General features: G+C 43.6%; 1 protein-coding gene and 1 non-coding gene across 2 annotated transcripts in view; both read left to right on the top strand.

The window, feature by feature from the left end:
* Nucleotides 1-26771, top strand: part of SKAP1 (src kinase associated phosphoprotein 1) — a 413802-nt gene that overhangs the window by 155406 nt on the left and 231625 nt on the right. The gene's annotated exons all lie outside the window — the stretch shown is intronic.
* Nucleotides 6758-6895, top strand: LOC119935265. The gene has a single exon (XR_005453152.1). It is a non-coding gene; the product is annotated as a small nucleolar RNA SNORA7 (small nucleolar RNA).

Genomic DNA, 26771 nt, shown 5'->3' on the forward strand with positions numbered 1-26771 from the left:
TGCCCAAAGTCACACAGCTGACAATTGGCAGAGCCGGGGTTTGTACCCATGACCTCTGACTCCAAATAATAATAATAATAATAATAATAATAATGATGGCATTTGTTAAGCGCTTACTATGTGCAAAGCACTGTTCTAAGTGCTGGGGGGGATACAGTGTGATCAAGTTGTCCCATGTGGGGCTCACAGTCTTAATCCCCATTTTTACAGATGAGGAAACTGAGGCTCAGAGAAGTTAAGTGACTTGCCCAAGGTCACACAGCAGACTTGTGGCGGAGCCAGAATTCGAACCCATGACCTCTGACTCCAAAGCCCATGCTCTTTCCACTGAGCCAAGCTGCTTCTCTAAGTAATAATATTTGTGGTATGTTTTAAATGATTCCTATGTGCCAGACACTGTACTAAGTGCTGGGGTGGCTAGGGAAATCGGGTTGGACACAATCCCTGTCCTATCTAGGGCTCACAGTCTTCATCCCCATTTTACAGAGGATGTAACTGAGGCACAGAGGAGTGCAGTGACTTGCCCAAGGTCGCACAGCAGACATGCAGTGGAGCCGGGTTTAGAGCCCATGACCTTCTGACTCCTGGGCCCGGGCTCTATCTTCTATGCCATGGTGCTTTCCGACTCAACTATACTCGAGATGTATGTTTTCTTCCTTCAAGATTATTCTTTATGGATGCGAAGGCAAATAAAACCGGACAGGATGCAGACACCATGAAAACAAATGAAAGAGAAAGAAAATTTAGGAAAGGGAAAGAAGACAGCCAATAAAAGCCTGCCCTCATTCACTATATTACAACTCAAAGGAGAGAAACAAAATCTGCATGTAAGAGTTTATGTCCCTGGGAACGATGAAAAATGGTTTGTACTGAAATGTCAACCTTCTGTTGTCACCCCTACAAATGATAATGCTCATATGAATATAGTGCTTTTCCTCCTTCATGAACTATAAATGTAAATGCGTCATATGAAATGTCACAGATATACCCCATTGCCCAGATGCCTGGGTCTGCTCTTTCATCAGAGAGATTTTTTTTTTTTTATGGCATTTGTCAAGCGCTTACTCTGTGTCAAACACTGTTCTAAGCGCTGGGGTAGGTACAAGTCAATTAGGTCGGACCCAACCTCTGTCCCAAATGGGGCTCACAGTCTAGGTCGGAGGAAGAACAGGTATTTAACCCCCATTTTACAGCTGAGGAAACTGAGGCACAGAGAAGTGAAGTGACTTACCCAAGGTCACACAGCAAGCAACCAACAGCCAGAATTAGAACACAGGTCCTCTGACTTCTAGACTGTGAGCCCGTTGTTAGGTAGGGACCGTCTCTATATGTCACCAACTTGTACTTTCCAAGCGCTTAGTACAGTGCTCCGCACACAGTAAATGCTCAATAAATATGATTGGATGAATGAATGACTCCCAGACCACTAGGCATCTCAAAAGATAATAATAATAATAATGATGGTATTTGTTAAGTGCTTACTATGTGCCAAGCACTGTTCTAAGTGCTGAGGTAAATGCAAGATAATCAGGTTGTCCCACGTGGGGCTCACAGGCTTAATCCCCAGTTTGCAGATGAGATCACTGAGGCCCAGAGAAGTGAAGTGACTTGCCCAAAGTCACACAGCTGACAGGTGGCGGAGGTGAGATCAGAATCCACGACCTCTGACTCTCAAGCCCGGGCTCTCTCCACTGAGCCACGCTAAGAATATTCAAAGAATGGTCAGCTGTGTGACTTTGGGCAAGTCACTTAACTCCTCTGTGCCTCAGTTACCTCATCTGTAAAATGGGGATTAAGACTGTGAGCCCCCCATGGGACAATCTGATCACTTTGTATCCTCTCCAACGCTTAGAACAGTGCTTTGCACATAGCAAGTGCTTAACAAATGCCATCATTACTATGTGCTAGGCACTGTACTAAGCACTGGGGGCGGGGGGAGGGAGGGTAGGTACAAGCTAATCAGATTGGATGCAGTCCTTTTCCCACATGGGGCTCACAGTCTTAATCCCCATTTTACAGATGAGGCAACTGAGACACAGAGAAGTGAAGGGACTTGGCCAAGGTCATACAGCAGACAGGTGGCCGAGACGGGATTAGAACCCAGGTCCTCTGCCACCCAGGCCCGGGCTTTATCCATTAGTCGGCTTTATCCACTAGGCCTCTAGACTGTAAGCTTGTAGTGGGTAGGGAATGTGTCAGTTTATTGTTATGTCGTACTCTGGCTGTCGCTTAGTACAGTGCTCTGCACACAGTAAGTGCTCAATAAATGCGACTGAAGGAATGAATGAGTGGAATAGGCCTTGCTTCTTTGCTTCTAGCATTTGCAAGAGGCATCTGCTTTTGCCACCTCTTGAAAAGAGAATTCTTTTTCTCTTCTTCATTAGTGAAGGAGCAGAGAAACAGCATGGCTCAGTGAGAAGAGCAAGGGCTTGGGAGTCAGAGGTCATGGGTTCTAATCCCAGCTCTGTCTCTTGTCAACTGTGTGACTTTGGGCAAGTCACTTCACTTCTCTCCGCTTCAGTTACCTCATCTGTAAAATGGGGATTAAAAGTGTGAGCCCCACATGGGACAACCTGACTACCTTGTATGCCCCCAGTTCTTAGAACAGTGCTTGGCACATAGTAAGCGCTTAACAAATAATAATAATAATAATGATCACATTTGTTAAGTGCTTACTATGTGCAGAGCCCTGTTCTAAGTGCTGGGGGGTATACAAGGTGATCAAGTTGTCCCACGTGGGGCTCACAGTCTTAATCCCCAGTTTACAGATGAGGTAACTGAGGCTCAGAGAAGTTAAGTGACTTGCCCAAGGTCACACAGCAGACATGTGGCAGAGCCGGGGTTCGAACTCATGACCTCTGACTCCAAAGCCCATGCTCTTTCCACTGAGCCACGCTGCATCATCATTAGTGGCACCAGAGCCCTTGTCCTGCCAAGAATTCATTCAGTCAGTCATATTTATCGACCGTACAGATCACTGTACTAAGCGCTTGGGAGAGTACACTGTAGCAATAAACAGATACATCCCCTGCCGTCCACGAGCTTACAGTCTCAGTGGTATTTAATGAGTACTAACTGTATGATGTACTCATCTCTTGGGACAGTACAATCCCTGCCCATGAGGAGCTTGCAATCTAATAATAATAATGGCATTTGTTAAGCACTTACTATGTGCAAAGCACTGTTCTAAGCGCTGGGGTGGATACAAGGTGATCAGGTTGTCCCAGGTGGGGTTCACAGTCTTGATCCCCATTTTCAGTTGAGGTAACTGAGACTCAGAGAAGTTAAGTGACTTGCCCAAGGTCACACAGCAGACATGTGGCAGAGCTGGGATTAGAACCCATGACCTCTGACTCCCAAGCCCCGGCTCTTTCCACTGAGCCACGCTGCTTCTCAACCTAGTGGGAAAATAAAAATTCCCACCTAAGCCTATCAAGGGCCCAATTCCAACCTCCACAAGTCAGTATGAGCCCATCCAGAGCAGGAACCCTGTGCTCAAAAAGAGTTGATCCTATTCAAATGGTGAGCAATCAATTCCCAAGGAAGAAGGGAAAGAATGAGAATGAACGGTGATTGAATGAGCGTGTGGTGGGACGATTTGATACTTTTGCACAAACGGGCACATTTCTCCAACCGCATCTATAGTGGATGCCGTCAGTTCAGGGAACTTGACTGCATCCTCCTTGAGCAACTCTGGCTGAGGTTGATGGGATGGGGACTGGTGGATCTCTGGAAGAGTCTCATCTGTCTTCCCCCCCCCCCCCGCCCCCCCGACTGTAACCAAGCCCCTCTGATCAGCGAGAGAGGCTTCTGAAATCATGTCGGGGCCTCTCTGAGCAGCCAAAATAGTAGCCAATGGGTGTGGTTATTTGGGAGGGGCATGTTTAGCCAATTTCTACCCCTAATGGTAATTAATAATGCTAATGATGCTATTGATCATCATCATCATCATCAACATCATCAGTCGTATTTATTGAGCGCTTACTGTGCAGAGCACTGTACTATGCACTTGGGAATTACAAGTTGGCAACATATAGAGACAGTCCCTACCCAACAGTGGGCTCTGTCTACTTGTTTTGTTGTCTGTCTCCTAGACTGTGAGCCCGTTGTTGGGTAGGGATTGTCTCTATCTGTTGCCGAATTGTACTTTCCAAGTGCTTAGTACAGTGCTCTGCACACAGTAAGCTCTCAATAAATACAATTGAATGAATGAATGAATAATAAGTGTGGTGTTTGTTAAGCACTTACTATGTGCCAAGCGCTTATCTAAGTGCTGGGGTAGGTAAAAGGTAATCAGGTTGGACACAGTCCTTGGCCCTTGTGGGACCCACAGTCTTGATCCCCATATTGCAGATGAGGTAACTGAGGCACACAGAAGTGAAGTGACTTGCCCAAGGTCACACAGCAGACATATGGTGCAGCTGGGATTAGAACCCATGACCTCAGACTCCCAGGGCTGTGCTTTTTCTACTGGACCATGCTTCCTCATCCTAATCAGGCTCAGGATGGAGACCCTCTCCTGCTTTCCCTGCCAAGTTAATAATAATAATAATAATGATAACATTTGTTAAGTGCTTACTATGTGCCAAGCACTGTTCTAAGTGCTGGTAATTGATGGTATTTGTTAAGCACTTACTATGTGCCAAGCACTGTTCTAAATGCTTGGGGAGATAGAAGGTAATCAGGTTGTCCCATGTGGGGCTTATAGTCTTCATCCCCATTGTACAGATGATGCAACTGAGGCAAAGAGAAGTTTAAGTGACTTGCCCAGAGTCACACAGCTGACAAGTGGTGGAGGCAGTGCTAATCAATCAATGTCGTATTTATTGAGCGCTTACTGTGTGCAGAGCACTGTACTAAGCACTTGGGAAGTACAAGTTGGCAACATACAGAGACAGTCTCTACCCAACAGTGGGCTCACAGTCTAGAAGGGAGAGACAGAGAACAAAACAAAGCATATTAACAGAATAAAATAGAATAGATATGTACAAGTAAAATAAATAAATAGAGTAATAAATACGTACAAACATATATACATATATACAGGTGCTGTGGGGAAGGGAAGGAGGTAAGGCAGGGGGGATGGAGCTGGGGAGGAGGGGGAGAGGAAGGAGGGGGCTTTTCTTTGAGGCACATTTTATTCTAAAACTCTTCTTCCCAACTTAAAATCTTGGGCCACTTAATCTAAAATTCCAGGGTTTTGTTTTAATAAATTTCATCATTTCCTACTCCTCGGGAAGGGTGTTGATTCCCATATTTCGGTTCCTCCTCCCGTGAGCCAAGCATCTGAAACCGATTTGATCCAAGCTCAGCTTTCAACATCCTTGTCCCAGCTTCACTGTTCAAAGATGTGCCTCTCCAGCAGTTTCCATCCAATTGCCCAGGAGTCTCAGTGTGCAGGTTTATCTCAAAGCTGATAAAATTTCATCCAGCAGTTTTAGTCACGGCCTTTCCTAGATACTCTCTGGAAAACACACTGGAGCTACCAACTGCAAACAGCCAGATAGGAAATTCGGCTTTCTACACAAAGCAGCCTGGACTAGTGGCTAGATCCCGGGCCTGGGAGTCCGAAGGCCTGGGTTCTAATCCCAGCTCTACTCTAATCCCGGCTCAGCTGCTTGTCAGCTGTGTGACCTTGGGCAAATCACTTAACTTCTCTGGGCCTCAGTTCCCTCAACTGTAAAATGGGGATGAAGACTGTGGGCCCCACATGGGACAACCTGATTACCTTGTACCTACCCTAGTGCTTAGAACAGTGCTTGGCACATAGTAAGCACTTAACAAATACCAACATTATTATTATTATTATTATTATTGTTATTATTATTCTCTGGGCCTTAGTTCCTTCATCTGCAAAATGTGGGATTAAGACTGGGAAGCCCCATGTGGGACAGGGACCGTGTCCAAACGAGTTAGCCTGTATCTACCCCAGTGCTTATAACAGTGCTGGACACATAGTAAGCACTTAACAAATGCCATCATTTTTATCATTTAGTACAAACAGAGAACAATCCTATAATTCTAGGAAACTAAAGATCCAATATCGGTGTTCCAGTGAGACTTTGATCTGAATACAGGATTGGGAAGATTGCACAGATATTTCATGTGATCTCGTAGGTTGGCTGTGCAAAGGCTGGGCAGTGGTGAATTGGAGAATGGAGAACCCTCCGGGAGTTTTTTTTTAGAGCACTCAATAAATTCAGTCGATTGATTGATTGAATAGAAAATCCAATCATGCAGCGGATTTGCACTTGGAAGATTGGGAGGGCTCAATTGAAGAGGTGCAAAAATATCAACTGCCCTAGCGTAGCAAAATTTCTTGAGCTGACCTTTGCTGAAAAGCCCAATTAACCCCTCTGTCGTGCTAGAAGTGGCTCTGTTATCACTGAGAAGGGCTCATGTTTCCTTAGACTGTGAGCCTTTGGGGGACGGGGACTGTGCCTGACCTGATTATCTTGTATCAGCCCCAGCGCTTAGTGCAGTGCTTAGGACATAATAAGCACTTAAGAAATGACACTGCGATGCAGCATGGCCTGGTGGAGAGCGCCCAGGCCAGAGAGTCAGAGGACCTGGGTTCTAATCCAGGCTCTGCCATGAGTCTGTTATGTGAACTTGGGAATGTCACTTCACTTCTCTGGGCCACGGACACCTCCTCTGTAAAATGGGGATTCAATCCTACTCCCTCCTACTGAGCTTCTGAGCCCCATGTGGGGCAGGGATTATGTCCAAACTGATTAACTTGTATGTACCCCAGTGCTTCCCCTCAGGATCGCACCTGGAGAGTTTCCAGTACTTTACCAGTCCCGACTACAGGAGGGAGAGTCAAGCAGAGGCCGACCCATTCCATTCCTAGCTTGGCCAGTGGCTAGCTAGTGGAAGGCAATCTGCTACAAATCAAAACTAACCTGTGCTGGGCAGCAGCTGCACGAGAAAAAGTCGAGGGTGGAGACCCATTTACTGAGTGGAAGGAGGCGATGGTAAGCCGCGTCCAAATTTTTACCAAGAAAACTCTACGGATGTGCTACCAGAACAATTGCAGATGGAAGTGGGGCATTCTGTGACAGGTGTGTCCGTGGCGTCTCTATGGGTTGGACCCGACCCGACAGCCTAAGACAACAACAACCACCCCAGTGCTTAGAACAGTGCTTGGCATATAGTAAGCATTTAATAAGTACCAAATTATGATGACGGCGATGATGACGATGATGAACTTTACCTGGATATTTATTGCTGACAACAATGTTGTCAGCAATATAATAAAATATAATATGTATAATATATTATACATATAATAATATATAATAATAATGGCATTTATTAAGCGCTTACTATGTGCAAAGCACTGTTCTAAGCGCTGGGGAGTTTACAAGGTGATTAGGTTGTCCCTCGTGGGGCTCACAGCCTTAATCCCCATTTTACAGATGAGGTAACTGAGGCACAGAGAAGTGAAGTGACTTGCCCAAAGTCACACAGCTGACAAGTGGTGGAGCTGGGATTTGAACCCATGACCTCTGATTTCAAAGCTCGGGTTCTTTCCATTGAGCCACGCTGCTTCTCTGGAAAAAGTGGGGGCTCATCTTGCAGGACTTGCCAGAACTGTTTATTGTTCTTTAATTTCGGCAGATAGAACGATTCCCCTAAGCCGTAAGCTCTGTGTGGGCAGGGAACGTTTCTACCAACTCCCTTATATTGTACTCTCCCAAGCTCTGCATTACAGTGCTCTGCACACTCATTCATTCAATCATATTTATTGAGCGCTGTGTGCAGAGCACTGTACCAAGCGCTTGGGAAGTACAAGTTGGCAACATATAGAGACGGTCCCTACCCAACAGTGGGCTTTGTGTGAATTTAAAGTATGATCATATTCAAAATTTTCCCTTATCTATTTTTTTGTGGAACTATCTGCTGTTGGTATGATTAACCCACTCACAGAATGAATGACCCTGTTTTACTTCTTTCAGTAAAACAGCATGGCTTAGTGGATAGAGCACAAGCCTGGGAGTCAGGCCATGCATTCTAATCCTGGCTCCATCACAGGTCTGCTGCATCTGTAATTTTATTATATCCGTAATTTTATTTATATTGATGTCTGCTTATTTGTATTGATATCTGTCTCCCCCCTTCTAGACTGTGAACTCATTGTGGGCAAGGATTGTCACTTTTTAATAATAACAATAATAATAATAATGATGGTATTTGTTAAGCACTTATTATGTGCCAAGCACTGTTCTAAGCACTGGGGTAGATTCAGGGTTATCAGGTTGTCCCATGTGGGGCTCACAGTCTTAATCCCCATTTTACAGATGAGGTAACTGAGCCCCAGAGAAGTGAAGTGACTTGCCTAAAGTCACACAGCTGACAAGTGGCAGAGCCGGGATTAGAATCCACGACTTCTTCCCAAGTCTATGCTCTTTCCACTGAGCCACACTTTTTATTGCTGTATTGTAGTTTCCTAAGTGTTTTTTACAGTGCTCTGCACACAGTAAGCACTTAATAAATATGAATGAATTAATTCTGGGTGACCTTGGGCAAGTCGCTTCACTTCTCTGGGCCTCAGTTACCTCATTTGTAAAATGGGGATAAAGAGTGTGAGCCATATGTGGGACAAGGACTGTCTTAACTTGAATCTACTCCAGTGCTTAGAACAGCGCTTGGCACATAGTAAGAGCTTAGCAAGTGCCATAATTAGTAATTATTATAAATTCTTTAGCAATGCCCTTTTTTAGTGAATGTCTAAAGTTCCAATCAAGGATGGGAAGGATGGGCAAGTCCTGGGCGATAGTCATTTGAGGGGGTAGGGGTGAAAAATCCATTTTGTTCCTCTGACCTTCCAGGCTCAGGTTCAACCCATTTGGCATTTCTTAAGTGAAACGTGGGGGTAGTCTTTCTTTCAATCCCACAACAGAGTGCGATTCACATCCTCCAACCGGACTGTGCGCCTTGACGTGGTGGGGGTCTGTTCTCCCAAAGTGGCATTGCAAGGGTCTGTTCTGGGAAGAACATGGAAGTGAGCAAGCTTCGAAAATAAATGACTCCTCTCACCCCTTAGAAAGAAAGTGGTCCTTTCAAGTTCGGAGTAAGGTCATTTTCGGGGCAGTCTAGGGTGACAGGTCAACTGCCACTATCAAGCCTTTGGAAACAGCCCAGAGAACTTCAGGATCTGATGCTACCGGTCCTTTATTAAAGCCGATGAAGTGTAAATCCTTAATGCTTTTCCAGGCAGCTTAATAACCTTGCAGATCTTCCACCCCCCAAAAAATTCCCCAAGAAATTCCACCCTCAAAGAACTAGAAGCCAAGGCTCTACCGAGATACAGTACATTTGCTCTCGAGTATCCCCCCAGCTGGCCATACGGCTCTTTCTTCCCAGCGGGACTGGAAGAAAAACTCACCGTTTAATGGAACAGTTCAAAGGCCAGCGAGTCAGAAATTTGGGTTATGCCAGAAGATCTGGGAGCTTGAAAATAAATGCAAGCATTCCAGCCGCTTATGAAGTACCCTGGAATCTTGATTCAAAAAATAGGTCCATCATACGTCCTAGCTTTGCTTTAGGGTAGGATATCTGCTTTTATGATTGCGGTTTAAGAAATAAAAGTATAACATCGGCATCATTTTCCTCTTTATTTCGGTATTGTTTGCAAGCCTCTCTTGAATAGTGAGAAACAATGCGATTAATTTTCTCCAGCGCAATCATGCATAGATTTAATAAGCATCTGAAGGTAGGATCCATCTGTAAAGTATGCACTGCATGCTAAATTATTTCTCTTCTGCCATTTTTTTTCTTTCCCAACCTTAATTAATTGAAGAAAAAAAATGTTTATGAAGTGGGAACAGGCTGGGCTCTGGCTCTCCATCTCTGGTTCAAAAGTTCATACGATTCCCCGAAGGCTCATCTGAATGTGTGTGTCTCCCTCTCACGATCTTTCTTTTTCCGGGCCCGTGGTAGGGATGAATGGGTGGAAAAGGTGTATCTTTTTTGTTCTCGAGATCAATTTTAATAGGCCTCGCTTGGGGAAACTAATTCCCTCTTCGTGGGTGTGGATTTCTCCGTACCTCCATTTACATATGTGTTGGGATAAGTGTGTTTTTCCTTCCCCCTCTTCCTTTTCCTTGGCCTAAGAAATCAGGTCATTTCAACAGTATCTTAAAACAGGATGTAGACGGAGAGCAGGAAGTTCAATTCTACAGGTGGATGGTGAACAGGAAATTAAAGGAGTCATGTTTGAAAATAAGCTAGGAAACGAAAGGTCCTCATGGGTGAATATAGTCCAGTAGGTTACCAGCCTGAGCGGAAAAATATTAATCAATAAACGGAGAAGGGGAAGAGAATTCGGCAGGAAGTATAGCACTCACTGTAGTGATGCGCTGGAAGTCAAAGGCATTTCCTGCTCTGAAGGGAGTGCTACGTATTTCCAGGTGAAACCTGGCAAAGGGAAAATAGAATAATCTTGGTAGGTAAAGTCTAAATCAGAAACCCATCATAGTTTCAGATTTTGACCATAGAAAGTAGGTCATTCTGACCTTTGTTTTCGTGGTTTTACTAATCCTCTTTTACCCGATTTTAAGCTGAGAATTTTTAATTTCCTTTAGCAGGGGTAACCTGCAATCAGAAGCTACAAGTTGAACTACTAAATGAGCCTGGCTTTTATTTTCCCTTTTCTTTATGGTATTTATTAAACACTTACTATGTGCCAGGCGCTGTTTTAAGCGCTGGGGTCGATACAAGCTAATCAGGTTGGACACAGTCCGTGTCCCACATGGGGCTCACAGTCTGAATCCCCATTTTACAGAGGAGGGAACTGAGGCTCAGAGAAGTGGAGTGACTTGCCCAAGGTCACGCAGCAGACAAGTGGCAGAGCCGGGATTAGAACCCACATCCTTCTGACACCCAGGCCCCTGCTCTATCCACTACACCATGTTTTTTTGAAAGTCACACCGATCCTCACCTTCAGGATCGGAGAGGTAGTACCTCCTCCAGGATTTCTGGTTGAAGGGTTTGATTCTTTCTAGGATCCAGAAACCTCTTGCTGAAAAAGCAGCCCTGAACTAGGCGGTGATTTTGATGGTTGGCACTCCGGGAAATTACCTTTTACCTAGTCTTGCCTGGAGAAGAATGAGGACACTTATATGTATGGGGCGAATTAGACTCTACCCAAGGGTTAATATTGCTCCAGGGAATTACAAATTTGCCTTTCTTCCATGCCCCCTTGTTCTAGGGCAATATCCAATTATATTCCTAAGCCTTTTTAGCCCTGAAGACAATCTCGAATAATTATGATATTTGTTAAAGGCTTACTATATGGTTGAGCGCTGTTCTAAGTGCTGGTGTAGATAAGAGATTATCAGGATGGATATTATTCCCTCTTCCTAATAATAATAATGATGGTACTTGTTAAGTGCTTACTGTGTGCCAAGCACTGTTCTAAGTACTGGGGTAAATACAGGGTAATCAGGTTGTCCCATGTGGGGCTCACAGTCTTAATTCCCCATCTTTCAGATGAGGTAACTGAGGCATGGTGAAGTTAAGTGACTTGGACAAAGTCACACAGCTGGCAAGTAGCAGGAGCCGGGATTAGAATCCAAGACTTCTGAATCCCAAGTCCATGCTCTTTCCACTAAGCCATGCTGCTTCTTGGGGCTAGCAGTCAAAGTAGGAGGGAATAGGATTGAATCCCGATTTTATAGCTGAGGAACATGAGGCTCAGGGAAGTGAAGTAACTTGTCTTCACTGCTCTGGGCCTCAGTGATCTCATCCGTAAAATGGGGATTGAGAATGTGAGCCCCATGTGGGGCAGGGACTGTGTCCAAACTAATTTGCTTGTATCCACCCCAGCACTTAGTACAGTGCCTGGCACATAGTAAGCGCTTAACAAACACCATCATTATTGTATGTAAAGGCAGAACTGAGGTATGTTAACTGGATTCGTATTGTCTGATTTATAGCACCATTGTAAAATAATAATAATTATGGCAGTTAAGCACTTACTATGTGACAGGCACTGTACTAAGTGCTGGGGTGGATACAAGTCAACTGGGTTGGACATGGTCCCTGTCCCAAGTGGGGTTCACAGTTTCCCTATTTTACAGATGAGGGAACTGAGTCCCAGAGAAATGAAGTGACTTGCCCAAGGTCACACAGCCGATGAGTGGCAGAGCTGGGATTAGAACTCATGACCTTCTGAATCCCAGCCCGTGCTCCATCCACTACTCCATGCTGCTTCCTATCTGCGTGTAACGCAATCACCGACACATTCATTCATTCAATCGTATTTATTGAGTGCTTACTGTGTGCAGAGCACTGGACTAAGCGCTTGGGAAGTACAAGTTGGCAACATATAGAGACGGTCCCTACCCAACAACGGGCTCACAGTCTAGGAGGGGGAGACATGTAAACACACCTTTTCTCCAAAGCTAGTGTCAGCGACCTCATGAAGGTAGCACCGCTCCAGGTTTACAGCAGGGGAAGCCATTAAATTGGGTAGCTGTGAGATCAAAAATTTTCATACGTGTTCAACGCCCACCTGCGTAAAGGAGACTATAGACCTATCGGCCTACATGCTTATTACCCAGCCCTGCCTCCCAAGCCATAGATTGTCCTTTGTGAGCTACTCTGTGGCATTTCAGAACCATTCCACTCGGCAGAAACCCCGCAGTTGTGTTTCTTCAGCTGACACTGTGGCACTTGCACTCGAAATTGCTAGTTAGAAAAAAAAATGTCGAGGCCGGTGGCTGTAATCAGAGTTGTTGCTGTCTGTTTCCCCAGACTAATAGCAGAGCGATCAGAGTCTGAGAGTTCAAACAGAGGTTATCTTTCCCAGGTAGCATCTCGCCCAACGAGAATTTGATTTTTTTCTATAGGACTTTACTCCATTAGATTAATGAAATTTCAATGAGAGCCTGGCGCCCCCTGAAGCTTTGTTAAGAAAACAAATGGCGATTCTGTAGGTGTGACAGCCAGCTCAGAGAGTTACGAGAAGGTGAATACGTCCTCACAATCCAGTCAGCCTGGAACACATTGATCTCTATTTAAACCACCAATCGGATTTTTGTTAATTATAAATGATTGATCGGCAGGTTTTTCTCCCTCTCTTCTTCATATGTGTGGTTCCTCCCTCCGCCCCCTCCTCCCCCATCTCATCCAACTTCTTTGCATACTGAGTGCAAACCTTTTTGTTTAAAGGGACAATCATAGAAAGCAAATTACAGCAACACCCTCCAGCGATGTTGTCATTACAGTTCCATCCATTTACTGTACCTCCCCAGTTTTGGGTGCGGTGAAAGACATTAAAACCGACTCCATACGTGCTATTCGATAGTGCCCAGACCAAAAGGAATGTTTTAAATGAGAGAAAGCACTCTACACTGCTGATAAAACCACAGTAACTGTGGCTAGGAGGTGACCCATTTTGACTTAGGAGCCAGAAAACCCTCCCTAAAATCTTGGGCACCCAAGGCAGAAAACTTAATCCCAAACCCTAGATTTTGGGAAGGGTTTTCTGATTTGTCTGGCTACGGTTTGGTCCATGACCTAAGAACCCTATGGTGATGTAATACCAGGTTGTATGAGTGAGTGAAAGAGGTTCCTCTGACCTAACTCTAAATTTCCTGGCTTTTGGGAATATGCTAAATCTTTTATCGAAGTTTTGGGTAGAATGGGACAAACAATCTTCAGGAATTAGTAGTTGTATCACTCCTGATCACTCTTCGTCTTTCGCAACAGTGAAGGTCAGAAAAAATATTCTCCTTACCTTTCTAGAGATCTGTTTTCAACGGGCCATCCTTGTGCGTTTAAAAAGTCCCTACCAGATTTCACAATGAGAAGTTTTTCTTTCTTTTTCCTTTTGTTAATAACATGTACAGTTGACGTACAAAGCTGCTTAAGTGAGAATTTGGAATCACATTTATGAAAAATGCTAATATTCGAATATATAAAATAATATACTAATATATTGTTATATTAAATAATATATTACATTATTATAAAATAATGATTATTATTATGGCATTTGTTGAATGCTGTGTGAAAGGCAGTGTACTAAGCGCTGTGGTGGATACAAGCCAACCAGGTTAGACAGAGTCGCTGTCCCACGTGGTGCTCACAGTCTCAATCCTCATTTTCCAGATGAGGGAACTGAGGCCCAGAGAAATGAAGTGACTTGCCCAAGGTCAAACAGCAGTGAATATATATATAGTAACATATTATTTTAAAAAATCTAATATTTTAAAAAATATTAGCTTATCCATCACAGAGTATAGGCATTGTCAATTTTGCATTACTATTCACACACACACACACACGTATATATGCATATATGTATAGTGAATGTATCTTTCTTTTAGAGCATATTGTTTCTTAGGTTTTGAGATGGAGACGTTTTTGAGAGCTATATGATCATTTTCAAAGGTCAAGTGGGTTTAAGTGTGAAATATAGTGTTTTTATTTGGGGGCGAAAGTACCAATGCTGTGAGAGATTCACAAGAGAATTCCAATAATACAACGTAATTCACAGTTTCTAGTGAAAATCATCTGCAGAACCTCGGGGATGGTAAAATGATACTGTCTCAAAAAGGTACCCTAACTTGTTCAGTTCACATACACCGTTGCGGTCCGTAACGAACAATCGTGTAGTTAGAGAGTCTGTCGGTGAAACTGGAGCCGAAGATAGATAACTAATTCAAGCGGCCGGGTTAACCGTGCCATTTGTATGGATGGAAAGGTGTTATGACAGAAATCCCCTGTGAAGCAATTAGTTAATGATCCCGTGAAGTACATTTGAAATGTGATTTTGCTACAAGTCATTTTCATCGTTGCCAGCAAGCTCTTGGTGTAGTATATTTTCTACGGCTTCCTGTTTGCCTCCCATCTACACGTGTTCTTTATGACGGATGAGAGTTTGATGCATCGTCTGAAACACAGGCCCCAGGGCTGGTCATTTTGGAAGGCCATCTGGCAGTGACTGTCTTAACCCTGGCTTTTTTAGGGTCCCCAGGAAGGGGATGTCACTCTTCTAAAGAAAATGTCGGAACTTAGAACAGTGCTTGGCATCTAGTAAGTGCTTAACAAATACGATGGTCATCATTGTCATTGAAATTGGTCTTGATAGCCAAATCAGCAGTGAGTGACGATATTTAGTTAAGGTTAATCATAGGGAATTTTCCAAAGAATTTATCTGGTGGGCCACTCGAAAGTTGATTTTTTTCAATTATTTGAATTTTATTCCCATTGCCTATTTGAATAGCTTAACTAATGATTTTCATTATTGTGTAGGTAATTTATGAGATTCCAGTAGGTTCTATCAAGGTTAAATAATTTAAAGGAATAAACCCTTATATCTGATATGAGGTACCTAATGAAGTATATTAGAACCTTGCCCTAGTGCCGAGGGGAATGAATCTCGAAAGCTAACAACAGCTTTCTGTGGGGACACAAATCTCTATATAAATATCCAAATATAACAAGATGTTGCAAATTTTTAAAGATGTGCCATAAAAATAGATTAACGCTAGAATGCCGTCCCGTTCCTCCAAATTACAAAGGGATATCATGGGATTGCAAGTGACATTCCCATAAATAAAAAATCAATTCTTAGTGATGAGGCAGACTTGTTTAAGCGCATTATCCAGGTTAAATGGGAGCACACAAAGACATCAACTCCTAAAAGACTAGTGGAATCATTGTATATTAATATGATTTAGAGCGCTACGTACCTCGATGGAATAATTGTTATTATATCTATCCAGCCAGATGGCACTTGGTGTAAACAGCCATTGAGCACCTCAAACACAAGTGCCGCAGGTGCTCTTTGCGGAGACCTCTTGGAATCCCCCTCACTCGTCTTATCGATGAAATCGCCATTGCAGTTTGCAGAATGGGTTCTGCGGGCCGGTGGGTGAATTTTTCGAGAGTCCTTTTGTTCTTTCCCATGGGATCGTAACTGCCCAGGGGAAATTGCTGTTGATGCCTGTCTACTTGTTTTGTTTTGTTGTCTGTCTCCTTCCTTCTAGACTGAGCCCGTTGTTGGGTAGGGATTGTCTCTGTTGGCGAATTGTACTTTCCAAGTGCTTAATATGGTGCTGTGTACACAGTAAGTGCTCAATAAATACGATTGAATGAATGAATGAATGAAATACTTTCCTCAAGGAAAGTTGGCGAGTTGGGATATTTATTGCTGTATTGTACTTTCCAAGCACTTAGTACAGTGCTCTGCATACAGTAAGCGCTCCATAAATATGATCGAATGACTGAATGAAATCCTTTCCTCAAGGAAAGTTAGCAAATTGGGATGTTTATCGCTGTATTGTACTTTCCAAGCGCTTAGCACAGTGCTCTGCACACAGTAAGCGCTCAATAAATACAATTGAATGAATGAATGAATGAATGTAGCATAGCTTCTACATCCAAACATGTCAGTTAGTCCCGTGTATCGGTAAAGATTTTTTTTTAGATTGTTTTTTTTTTCAGGCACCAATGGCAAGAAATGGAATTTCGGAATTATTTTGGTATAAATTGATAAATTGGCAGGGAAGTGTGCTGAATTCTCTAACTGCTTGGCCAAGAGAACCCAGGAAGCAACATAAATAAGATTTTTAAAAATCACGTTTCCAATTTCTGGACTCCAAATTTCTCTGAATGTGAGTGACTTGGATCAGTAACCCACGGTTGTTGTTTCCGTGGAGGAATAGAAAGACTGTCAAACTTGTGAAGTATTAATTGTGCTTGCATTTCTGCTTGAGGTAAACAGTAAAAACAACCAAGGGACAGAAAAAAGCAGACATTAGTGCCCCAGATTATTTGTGTTTGTACTTTCTTGAAAATTATTTTCCTTGCAACGTTTTGAACTCTGTCTACTCCCAGACTCCCATTAAAGAGGGAGAAAATCCCCCGTGTATGAAACGGTGGAGTTTGTATGTTGAACTTAAGAGAAACGTACTCCTCAAAAATGTAGTGCTTAGGCTTAGCGTTCTAAACTTCTCAGACATCTTCCAAGTTTGCCGGCAATCCAGGTGTCTCCACTTGTTTTGTATTAACTGTAATGTTAACAATCATAACAATAATTATGGTATTTGGGGCTTACTGCGTGCCAGGCACTGTACTAAGCGCTGGAATGGATTCAAGCAAATCGGGATGGACACAGTCCCTGTCCCACGTGGGGCTCACAGTCTCAATCCCCATTTTCCAGATGAGATAACTGAGGCCCAGAGCTGTGAAGTGACTTGCCCAAAGTCTCACAGCAGAAAAGTGGTAGAGCCCTGTTGGAACTCACCATATTCTGACTCCAAGGCCAGAGCTCTACACACTATGCCATGTTGCTTTTGCTGTTATAGTCTCAGTGGGCGATGAGCAGGGGAGATCGGATTGGATTGTGAGTGAAAAAGAAATTTCTTTTGTGGGACTGTCAGATATTCAAAATACTTTGAAGATTTCCTTCTTCCCTCTATCACTGCCCCTTAAAAAGACACACCAGAGTTGGTTTAAATCGATTCGGAACCAATCCTGCCCAGAACTGAGGACATATGCAGGCCATCTATACCTAGGAAACTGATTCTTTTAGTTCATACTGACCTCCAAATTTACTTCTTCCCTTGAAAATCCCTTAATCATAATCCCTCGATGACATGTTTTTCTAGTACGTTCTGACCCGTGAACCCAAACAAATTAACTTTCAAACTTCCCAGGAATAACATCACCCATCATTTAAAAATCTAACCACCTTTCCCTCGAAACATAGTGTCTGGTTTCCCGTTCATAGGATTACTATTCAGAGGTCTAGGAGAAAAATGGAATCTCATCATTTGTGATAGCACAGTCCATTCAAGGTGGGAGGCGGGGAGAAGAGAAGTTTACTTTTCATAAAAGCCTAGGGGATTGTGATTCTAGGTACTCAACACAACATTATGACAAGATGCAGCCTGAGATAAATATCACAGGTCATTTTTCTTCAATGTGGGTGCCACTGTTTCTGGAAAATAAAATTCTAGAAATCCATGCCATGAGCCAATAGCTGGACTTGGGTAACGCTATGCCCAACCAGTAGTCAATTTGCCACCACCTCCAGATAATGATAATAATAACAATAATAATTGCGGTATTTATTAAGGGCTTACTATGTGCGAGGTACCGTACTAAGCTCTGGGATGGATACAAGCAAATCGGGTTGGACACAGTCCCTGTCCTATGTGGGGCTCACAGTCTCAGTCCCTGTTTTACATATGAGGGAACCGAGAAGAGAAGCAGCATGGCTCAGTGGAAAGAGCATGGGCTTTGGAGTCAGAGGTCATGGGTTCAAATCCTGTCTCTGCCAATTGTCAGCTGTGTGACTCTGAGCAAGTCACTTAACTTCTCTGTGCCTCAGTTACCTCATCTGTAAAATGGGGATTAGGACTGTGAGCCCACTGTGGGACAACCTGATCAACCTTGTAACCTCCCCAGCGCTTAGAACAGTGCTTTGCGTACAGTAAGCGCTTAATAAATGCCATCAAAAAAAAAAAAACCGAGTGCCAGAGAAGTGAAGTGGTTTGCCTAAGGTCACTCAGCAGACAGGTGGTGGAGCCGGGATTAGAACCCATGACCTTCTGACTCCCAGGCTCGTGGTCTATCCATTATGCCATGCTGCTTTTAGAAACCAGAACCAAAAGATGTTTTACTTTTTTCATGCCTTATGTTGAGAGGAACCAAATTTGACTGGACTTTTCCCTTTGCTTTCAGAAACCTTAAGTAAGATTACCAAAAGTAGGTTTTAAATTCTGGTTTACTTTTCAAAATATAGCAAAAGTAACCTAAAGCATCCCTAGATGACAAACCAGGGCTGCTACAGAAGAGAAACAAACAAAATTGAGTAAGGAAATGGAGTTTCATTTCAGCTTTTCAAGAATGCTAGGAACAGCCAAAAGTATTGACAGAATGCATAGGGGAAAAGGCAAAACTGGGACAGTGACCTTGGAAACTTTATTTTTTATCATTTTGAGGCATTTAGCAAAATTTAGCATATCAAATTGCTTAGTTGGCTCTACATCCCTACTGTTTTAATTTTGAATGTAGATTGCCTCATGCTGATGGGAAGTATTGTTAATTTTAATAAAATTAACTTTATATTGTTATTTCACCACTTTATAATGATTTTACATGGTGCCCTGGGGTACCTCTGTTTTACATGATCAGGTGTCACATTTGCTGGTTAGTTTGCTATTTAGAGAAGCAGCGTGGCCTAGCGGAGAGAGCACGGGCCCGGGAGTCAAAAGGACCTGGGTTCTAATTCCAGCTCCGCAACTAGTCTGCTGTGTAACCTTGGGCAAGTGGCTTCATTTCTCTATGCCTCAGTTACCTTATCTGGAAAATGGGGATTAAGACTATGAGCCTCATGTGGGGCAAGGACTGTGTCCAACCTGATTAGCTTAATAATAATAATAGTATTGGTTAAGCACTTGCTATCTGCCAAGCACTGTTCTAAGAGCTAGGGTAGACACAAAGTAATCAGGTTGTCCCACATGGGGCTCACAGTCTTAATCCTCATTTTACAAATGAGGTAACAGAGGCCCAGAGAAGTTAAGTGTCTTGCCTAAGGTCACACAGCAGACAAGTGGCAGAGACAGGATTAGAGCCCATGTCCTTGGACTCCCAAGCCCATGCTCTTTCCACTAAGCCACGCTGCTTGCCAATACTCCCCATGCCTGCAAATCCGCCAGACCACAGCTCTTCCAATTTTCAAATCCTCCTGAAATCCCACTTTCTCCATGAGGTCGATCCCCCTAGATTATCTTCCATTTCATTTTTCTTCCGACATGCGTGTAACCGGAGAACCAGGGGGCCAAGAGAGAACATTATTCTTCCGCTTCTGTTGGAATGAGGAGTACAACCAGAGTGTAACCTCTCGGAGTATGTGTTGCTTTGCTTAACCTATTTTGCATTTCCTGTTGTTACTGGAAACATGATGGCCCCAGAGGACTCTGATAATTGTCCTAGTGAGAGATAAATGAGTAGTGAGAAGGAGGGATTGGAGAGGAAGAACCACCCGGATGAATTTTGCTCCTGCCGCTTCCGCTGACGAGGGGATCTCACTCAAATCACTGAAACTAATTGACTAGTTAGACGCATAAAAAGGAAGATTTGGGTAATTGTCCAGGTAATTCAGGCCAAAACAAGGTCTTTCTTTTGAGGAAAAGGTAGTTTTTGGTGGCCTGAATCATCTTATGTGGGCAGGGACTGTCTCTGTTGCTGAATTGTACTTTCCAAGCACTTAGTTCAGTGTTCTGCTTACAGTAAGTGCTCAGTAAATACAACTGGATGAATGAATCTGGTGGGTTTTTTCCCCCCTGCATGTAACTTTGCACACAGCGGGTGCTTAATAGGTACTCTTTCTGACTATTCTCTAGTTTGGTTGAAGAATTGAAAACCGGATCATTCCCTGGGTAATTTCCAGCCCACTATTTGATTTTGTACTGGATAGGTCAGGCTATGGTCAGAGATTCCATTCAGACTGTTTCCAAAGCAATAATGGCCAGCCTAGCATTATCGGGGTGGTTAAATTTTTTTGGATTTTCTTTATCTAGATGAACAAAGCCAAGGAACGCTAATTTATTTGTGCGATTGTATATCACCCGCATTTGCCGCCACAATCTAAGAAGCCAAGTGACCCGCAGCCTACCAAATACGACTTAGCAGCTATTAATATATATATAATCCCAGGTTTCTGAGGAAAATTCGTTTGAAAAAGATTTTAATGAAGCCTCTGTGTGTGAGCAGTTTGAAACGAATTTGTAAATATTTTACCTGCCTTGAATAGATGAGTAGTTTTCACCAATAACAATTTCGGAGTAGCTAATGTGGCAATATAAGTATGAATATTTAGGAGAGCAGTTTTTTCTACCATTCTTATTGTAAATACATGATTAGCAATGATTTCTTTTGGAGAAGATTTTTTATGGAACATTACTGTGTAGGGAAGGTTACTGCAGTTTACGTGTGAGCAATTGCGTATAAAAATTGTGTGGGAGTGCATGATACAGGTATAATTACAAAATGGTAAATGTATAAATTTTGGCAGTATATTTCTTGACACTTGCACAGCCCTTTCCATCCAAAGATATGGAAATGCATTTAGTGTCTCATTCCAGACTCGGTGCCTTCTGCCACAATATTTCCCAGATGTCTTAAGCAGCATCTCTACTCCCATCTGCCAAATCCTGGCCCTTTCCTCATTCAGAACCCTGCTCTAATAATAATAATAATTCATTCACTCATTCAATCATATTTATTAAGCGCTTACTGTGTGCAGAGCGCTGTACTATGTGCTCAGGAAAGAATAGTACGATAAGAAACAGTGACGATCCCTGCCCACAATGAGCTCATGCTCTTGAGCGGGGCAGATGGACATCAGTACAAATAAATAAAATGACAGATATACACATAAGTGCTGTGGGGCCTAAAGTGGGGAGAACAGAGGGAGAAAGTTAGGGTGACACAGGAGGGAGTGGGAGATGAGGAAAAGTGGGGCTTACTCTTGTCATTATCATCTGTTAGGTGCTTACTAACAGAGAAGCAGTGTGACTCAGTGGATAGAGCCTGGGCTTGGGAGTCAGAGGTCATGGGTTCTAATCCTGCCTCCACCACTTGTCAGCTGTGTGACTTTGGGCAAGTCACTTCACTTCTCTGTGCCTCAGTTACCTCATCTGTAAAACGGGCATTAAGACTGTGAGCCTCACGTGAGACAACCCGATTACCTGTATCCCCCCCAGCTCTTAGAAAGGTGCTCTGCACTTAGTAAGCGCTTAACAAATACCGTTGTTATTATTATTATTACTATGTGCTAAGTCGGAAACGGTACCTGTCCAGCATGGAGCTCACAGTCTAAGTAGGAAATGGTATTGAATCTCCTTTGTACAGGTGAGGGAGCTGAGGCCCAGAGGAGTTAAATGTCTTCTCCAAGGTCTCACAGCAGGGAAGTGGCAGAGCTGAGATTAGAATCCAGGTCCTCTGACATTGAGGCCTGCTCTGTTTCCACTAAGGCCACCCTGCTTCTCAAATCCAGCTTCCTGAGCTGGATAGAGTGAAGAAGACTCAATTTCCCCAAACCTTTCTGCCTAAAATGCCTTTTTCTCACTGTTTCTCCATAGTTACAAACAGAAAGACAAAGCAATAAAACTAACTTTAATTAGCAATCAGTTCACGTGTGCCACATCTAGAGGCAGATTTGCCATGCCTCTAATAATAATAATAATTACGGCATTTGTTAAGCATTTACTATGTGCCAGACACTGTACTAAGCCCTGGAGTGGATCCAAGCAAATGGGGTTGGACACAACCCCTGTCCCACGTGGGGCTCACAGTGTCCATCCCCATTTTCCAGATGAGAAGATGTGAGAAGCACAGATGTGAGAAGCAGCGTGGCTCAGTAGAAAGAGCATGGGCTTTGGAGTCAGAGGTCATGGGTTCAAATCCCGGCTCTGCCACTTGTCAGCTGTGTGACTTTGGGCTAGTCACTTAACTTCTCTGTGCCTCAGTTACCTCATCTGTAAAATGGGGATTAAAACCGTGAGCCCCCCATGGGACAACCTGATTACCTTGTAACCTTCGCAGCACTTAGTAAGTGCTTAATAAATGCCATCATTATCATTATTATTATTATTATTATGAGGGAAAGTGAGACCCAGGGAAGTGAAGCGACTTGCCCAAGGTCACCCAGCAGACAAGTGGTGGAGCCGGGATTAGAACCCATGACCTTCCTACTCCCAGACCTGTGCTCTATCCACTACGCCATGCTGCTTCCCAGATATGGTGCCTAATGCCTTTCTGCCCAGCATTTATGTTTCACAAATTCATTCATTCAGTCATATTTATTGAGCGCTTACTGTGTGCAGAGCACTGTACTAAGCGCTTGGGAAGTACAAGTTGGCAACATATGGAGATGGTCCCTACCCAACAGCGGGCTCACAGTCGAGAAGAAATGGGGATTAAGACTGTAAACTCCATGTGGGACAGGGACTGCGTCCCACCTGATTACCTTGCAGAACAGTGCTTTGCACATAGTAAGCACTGAATAAATGCCATCGTTATCTACCCCAGTGCTTAGTACAGTGCTCTGCACACAGTAAGCACTCAATAAATACGATTGATTGATTGATTGGCCCGCTTGCCTGGTGTAACAAAGGTGATGGTACACGTATTAGAAGCCGCATGGCATAGTGGATAGAGCACTGGCCTGGGAATCGGAAGGACCAAGATTAGAACCCAAGACTTTGTGAATCCCAGATCTGTGCTCTATATAGACCATGCTGCTTCTTCATCTAACTGTGGTATTTGTTAAGCTCTTACTCTGTGCTAAGCACTGTTCTAAACACTGGATTAGATACGAGGTAATCAGGTTGTCCCACGTGGGGCTCACAGTCTTAATCCCCATGTTACAGATGAGGAAACTGAAGCATAGAGAAGTGAAGTGACTTGCACAAAGTCACACAGCTGACAAGTGGTAGAGCCGGGATTAGAACCCACAACCTCTGACTCCCAAGCCCAGGCTCTTGCCACTAAGCCACGCTGGGCCTATTCCCTAGGAGAGAGCCAAGATGACATATTATCCCTTGGGAATTAATTTTCTCTGACTACTGGGGGAGAAGCAGCATGGCCTTGTGGAAAGATCACCTTGTAACCTCCCCAGCACTTAGAACAGTGCTTTGCACATAGTAAGTGCTTAATAAATTCCATTATTATTATTGTTATTATTAAAGAGCATGGGCCTGGGAGCAGGTTGTAATGGCTAGAGCCCGGGCCTGGGAATCAGAAGGTCATGGGTTCTAATCCCGGCTCTGCCACGTGTCTGCTGTGTGACCTGGAGCAAGTCACTTCACTTCTCTGGGCCTCAGTTACCTCATCTGGAAAATGTAGATGGAGACTGTGAGCCCATGTGGGACAGGGACTGTGTCCAACTGGATTTGCTTGTACCCTCCCCAGCATTTAGTACAGTGTTTGGCTCATAGTAAAAGCTTACCAAATACTTCAATTATTATTATTATGGACCTGGGTTCTAATCCTGACTCTGCCATTTGCCTGCTGTGTAACCTTGGGTAAGTCACTTCACTTCCCTGTGCCTCAGCTCCCACATCTGGGAAATGGGGATTTAATACTTGTTCTCCCTCCTACCTAGAAAGTGAGCCACATATGAGACACCAGGATTGGGTCTGATCTGATTTTTTTTTGTATCCAACACAGTATTAAGCACAGTAAGCACGTAAGAAATTCCACTGTTATTTTTATTATTATTAGGCAGGCTTCTCCGTGTTTCTCACTATTCTAAGTTCATTTGATTTTAGGAAAAAATGAGAGGGGGTGGGGGAAAGCGAAGGTTTGTTGAAAAGCGTAAAATCTACCTTGTCTTTTCACAACTCCCAAGTAAGCTTCTATTCATTTGCAAATTGAATTTTTCCTGACAATTAATTCATGGGGCAAATTCATCTTCTCCGTTATTAAAAAAATCCAATAAGCAGGCCAGATGCTCCATGGAAATAATGGCCACAGAGCATGCGCTAGCCACTTTTTCCTGTGAAATTTCTGGATGATTTTGAGCCAGTGGAGTTAGCGCTCGTGTGCCCCAGCTGCATTGATCCTGTGCAAAGCTATTACTGTCCATTGGATCAATGATCAGCAAACTAAAAAGTCACTTAGTGGCTGTGACATGCATAGCATTGTTAGGATCTATTGTGTCAAGAATCCATGTTTTATTAACTCTGTAATTACCTGTTCAGCTGAACCAGTAAGTTTTATTACACATTTTCTGCCACCTAAGTAGGACCTCTGCTCCCTTTCTAATACCCTAAGGATCCCCCCTTTTTTTTCCCACTTCATATTTTTCCCCACCACCCCCTGCCTTTCCACCATGTATTTGGCCAAGGGAAGGAAGAGTCCTCTCAGAGAGTAGCAGTATCGTTTTTTTCATCAGGGTTAGAAATGTCTACAGCGTGACCAGAATCCCCTACTGAAACTCTTAGGGTGCTTCCCAGCCCAAGAAGGAAGAGATTTTGAAGAAATCATTTACATTAGGAATTCCTGGATGAAAATGAAGGGGAATGACCATTCCACAGCTTTAAAAACCAGTTTATTGTGAATTTTCTCCTACATATGGAAGTGAGGAGGGGGAGAAATTTCAGAGATGAGCAGCATATTTTGTTTTTATCATTGATAGGGAATGTTTCCTCTTTTGCCCAGGTGAGGAAGAGCTTACTCCCCACACCTGCCGCTTGGAATGAAGTGATGGCAACAAAATGGTGGTAGTAGGGATGGGGGGGTAACAATGGTGGGAATGATGCCCCCCCAAATTCCTCCTGCTGCTACCCTGGTGTGGTGACCACCTTTATTCAAGGACATATTTTGGGGTTTCCAAGAAGGACCACTTGTATCTTATTTTTATGGATTATCTGTGAATTTATGGACCATTGACAACCCCGACAGGGTCGGGGTGGGAGGGGGGCAGGAAGGGCAGCTAGAAGTATGAGAATGGATGAGAAATTTCCAAACTGGGGATCAATGGAGAGTTGAAAGCCTCCAGGTTAGAGAGCTCAGGTAAGGAAGAGAATCAAGTCATATATCAATCAGTCATATTTATTGAGCGTTTATTGTGTCCAGGGATCTGGTGTGATCTCCTCTCCCCCTCCCCATCCCCCCCCACCCTACCTCCTTCCCCTCCCCACAGCACCTGTACATATGTTTGTACAGATTTATTACTCTATTTTACTTGTACATATTTACTATTCTATTTATTTTATTTTGTTAATGATGCGCATCTATCTTCTATTTATTCTGATGACTTGACACCTGTTCACATGTTTTGTTTTGTTGCCTGTCTCCCCCTTCTAGACTGTGAGCCTGTTGTTGGGTAGGGACTGTCTTTATATGTTGCCAACTTGTGCTTCCCAAGTGCTTAGTACAGTGCTCTGCACACAATAAGTGCTCAATAAATGCAATTGAATGAATGAATGAATGAATGAATGAATGAATGTTGCATGGCGTAATGGGAGTAGAGTCTGGGCCTGGGAATCGTGGATCATGGATTCTCATCCCGGCACCACCACCTGTCTGCTATGTGACCTTGGGCAAGTCACTTCACTTCTCTGGGCCTCAGTTCCCTCATCTGTAAAATGGGGATTGAGACCATGAACCCCACCTGGGACATGGACCTTGTCCAACCTGATTTGCTGGTATCCACCCCAGCACTTAGTACAGTGCCTGGCACCTGGTAAGCACTTAATGAATACCATCATTATATCATGTTTGTTGTTTGCAGTGCCTGGCTTTGGCCTTTTTGTCTCAGGATCCTCCCCAAGTTTCTGCTCTAAAAGAGCTACTCCTTTTGGGATTGCAGTAAGCCAGATGGGTTGATGGTGGCTGTTGTCCCCCAGCTTTCGGCTGAGTCTGTTTCATCACCTCCTGGAAACACTTCCTCTTCCCCTTCGTTTTCTGTCGCTCAATTCGATCGCTTCCAGTCACCCAGCAGACAAGAGTCCGGGCTCGAACCCAGGTACTCTGAGTCCCAGGCATGTACTTTTTCCAGTAGACCGTTCTCCTTTAATAATAATAATAATAATAATAATGATAATAATAATAATGGCATTTATTAAGCTCTTACTATGTGCAAAGCACTGTTCTAAGCACTGGGGAGGTTACAAGGCAATCAGGTTGTCCCAAAGGGGGCTCACGGTCTTAATCCCCATTTTACAGATGAGGTAACTGAGGCACAGAGAAGTTAAGTGACTTGCCCAAGGTCACACAGCAGACATGTGGCAGAGCCG

Source organism: Tachyglossus aculeatus, chromosome 11, assembly GCF_015852505.1.
Source record: "Tachyglossus aculeatus isolate mTacAcu1 chromosome 11, mTacAcu1.pri, whole genome shotgun sequence".
NCBI classification, from domain to species: domain Eukaryota; kingdom Metazoa; phylum Chordata; class Mammalia; order Monotremata; family Tachyglossidae; genus Tachyglossus; species Tachyglossus aculeatus.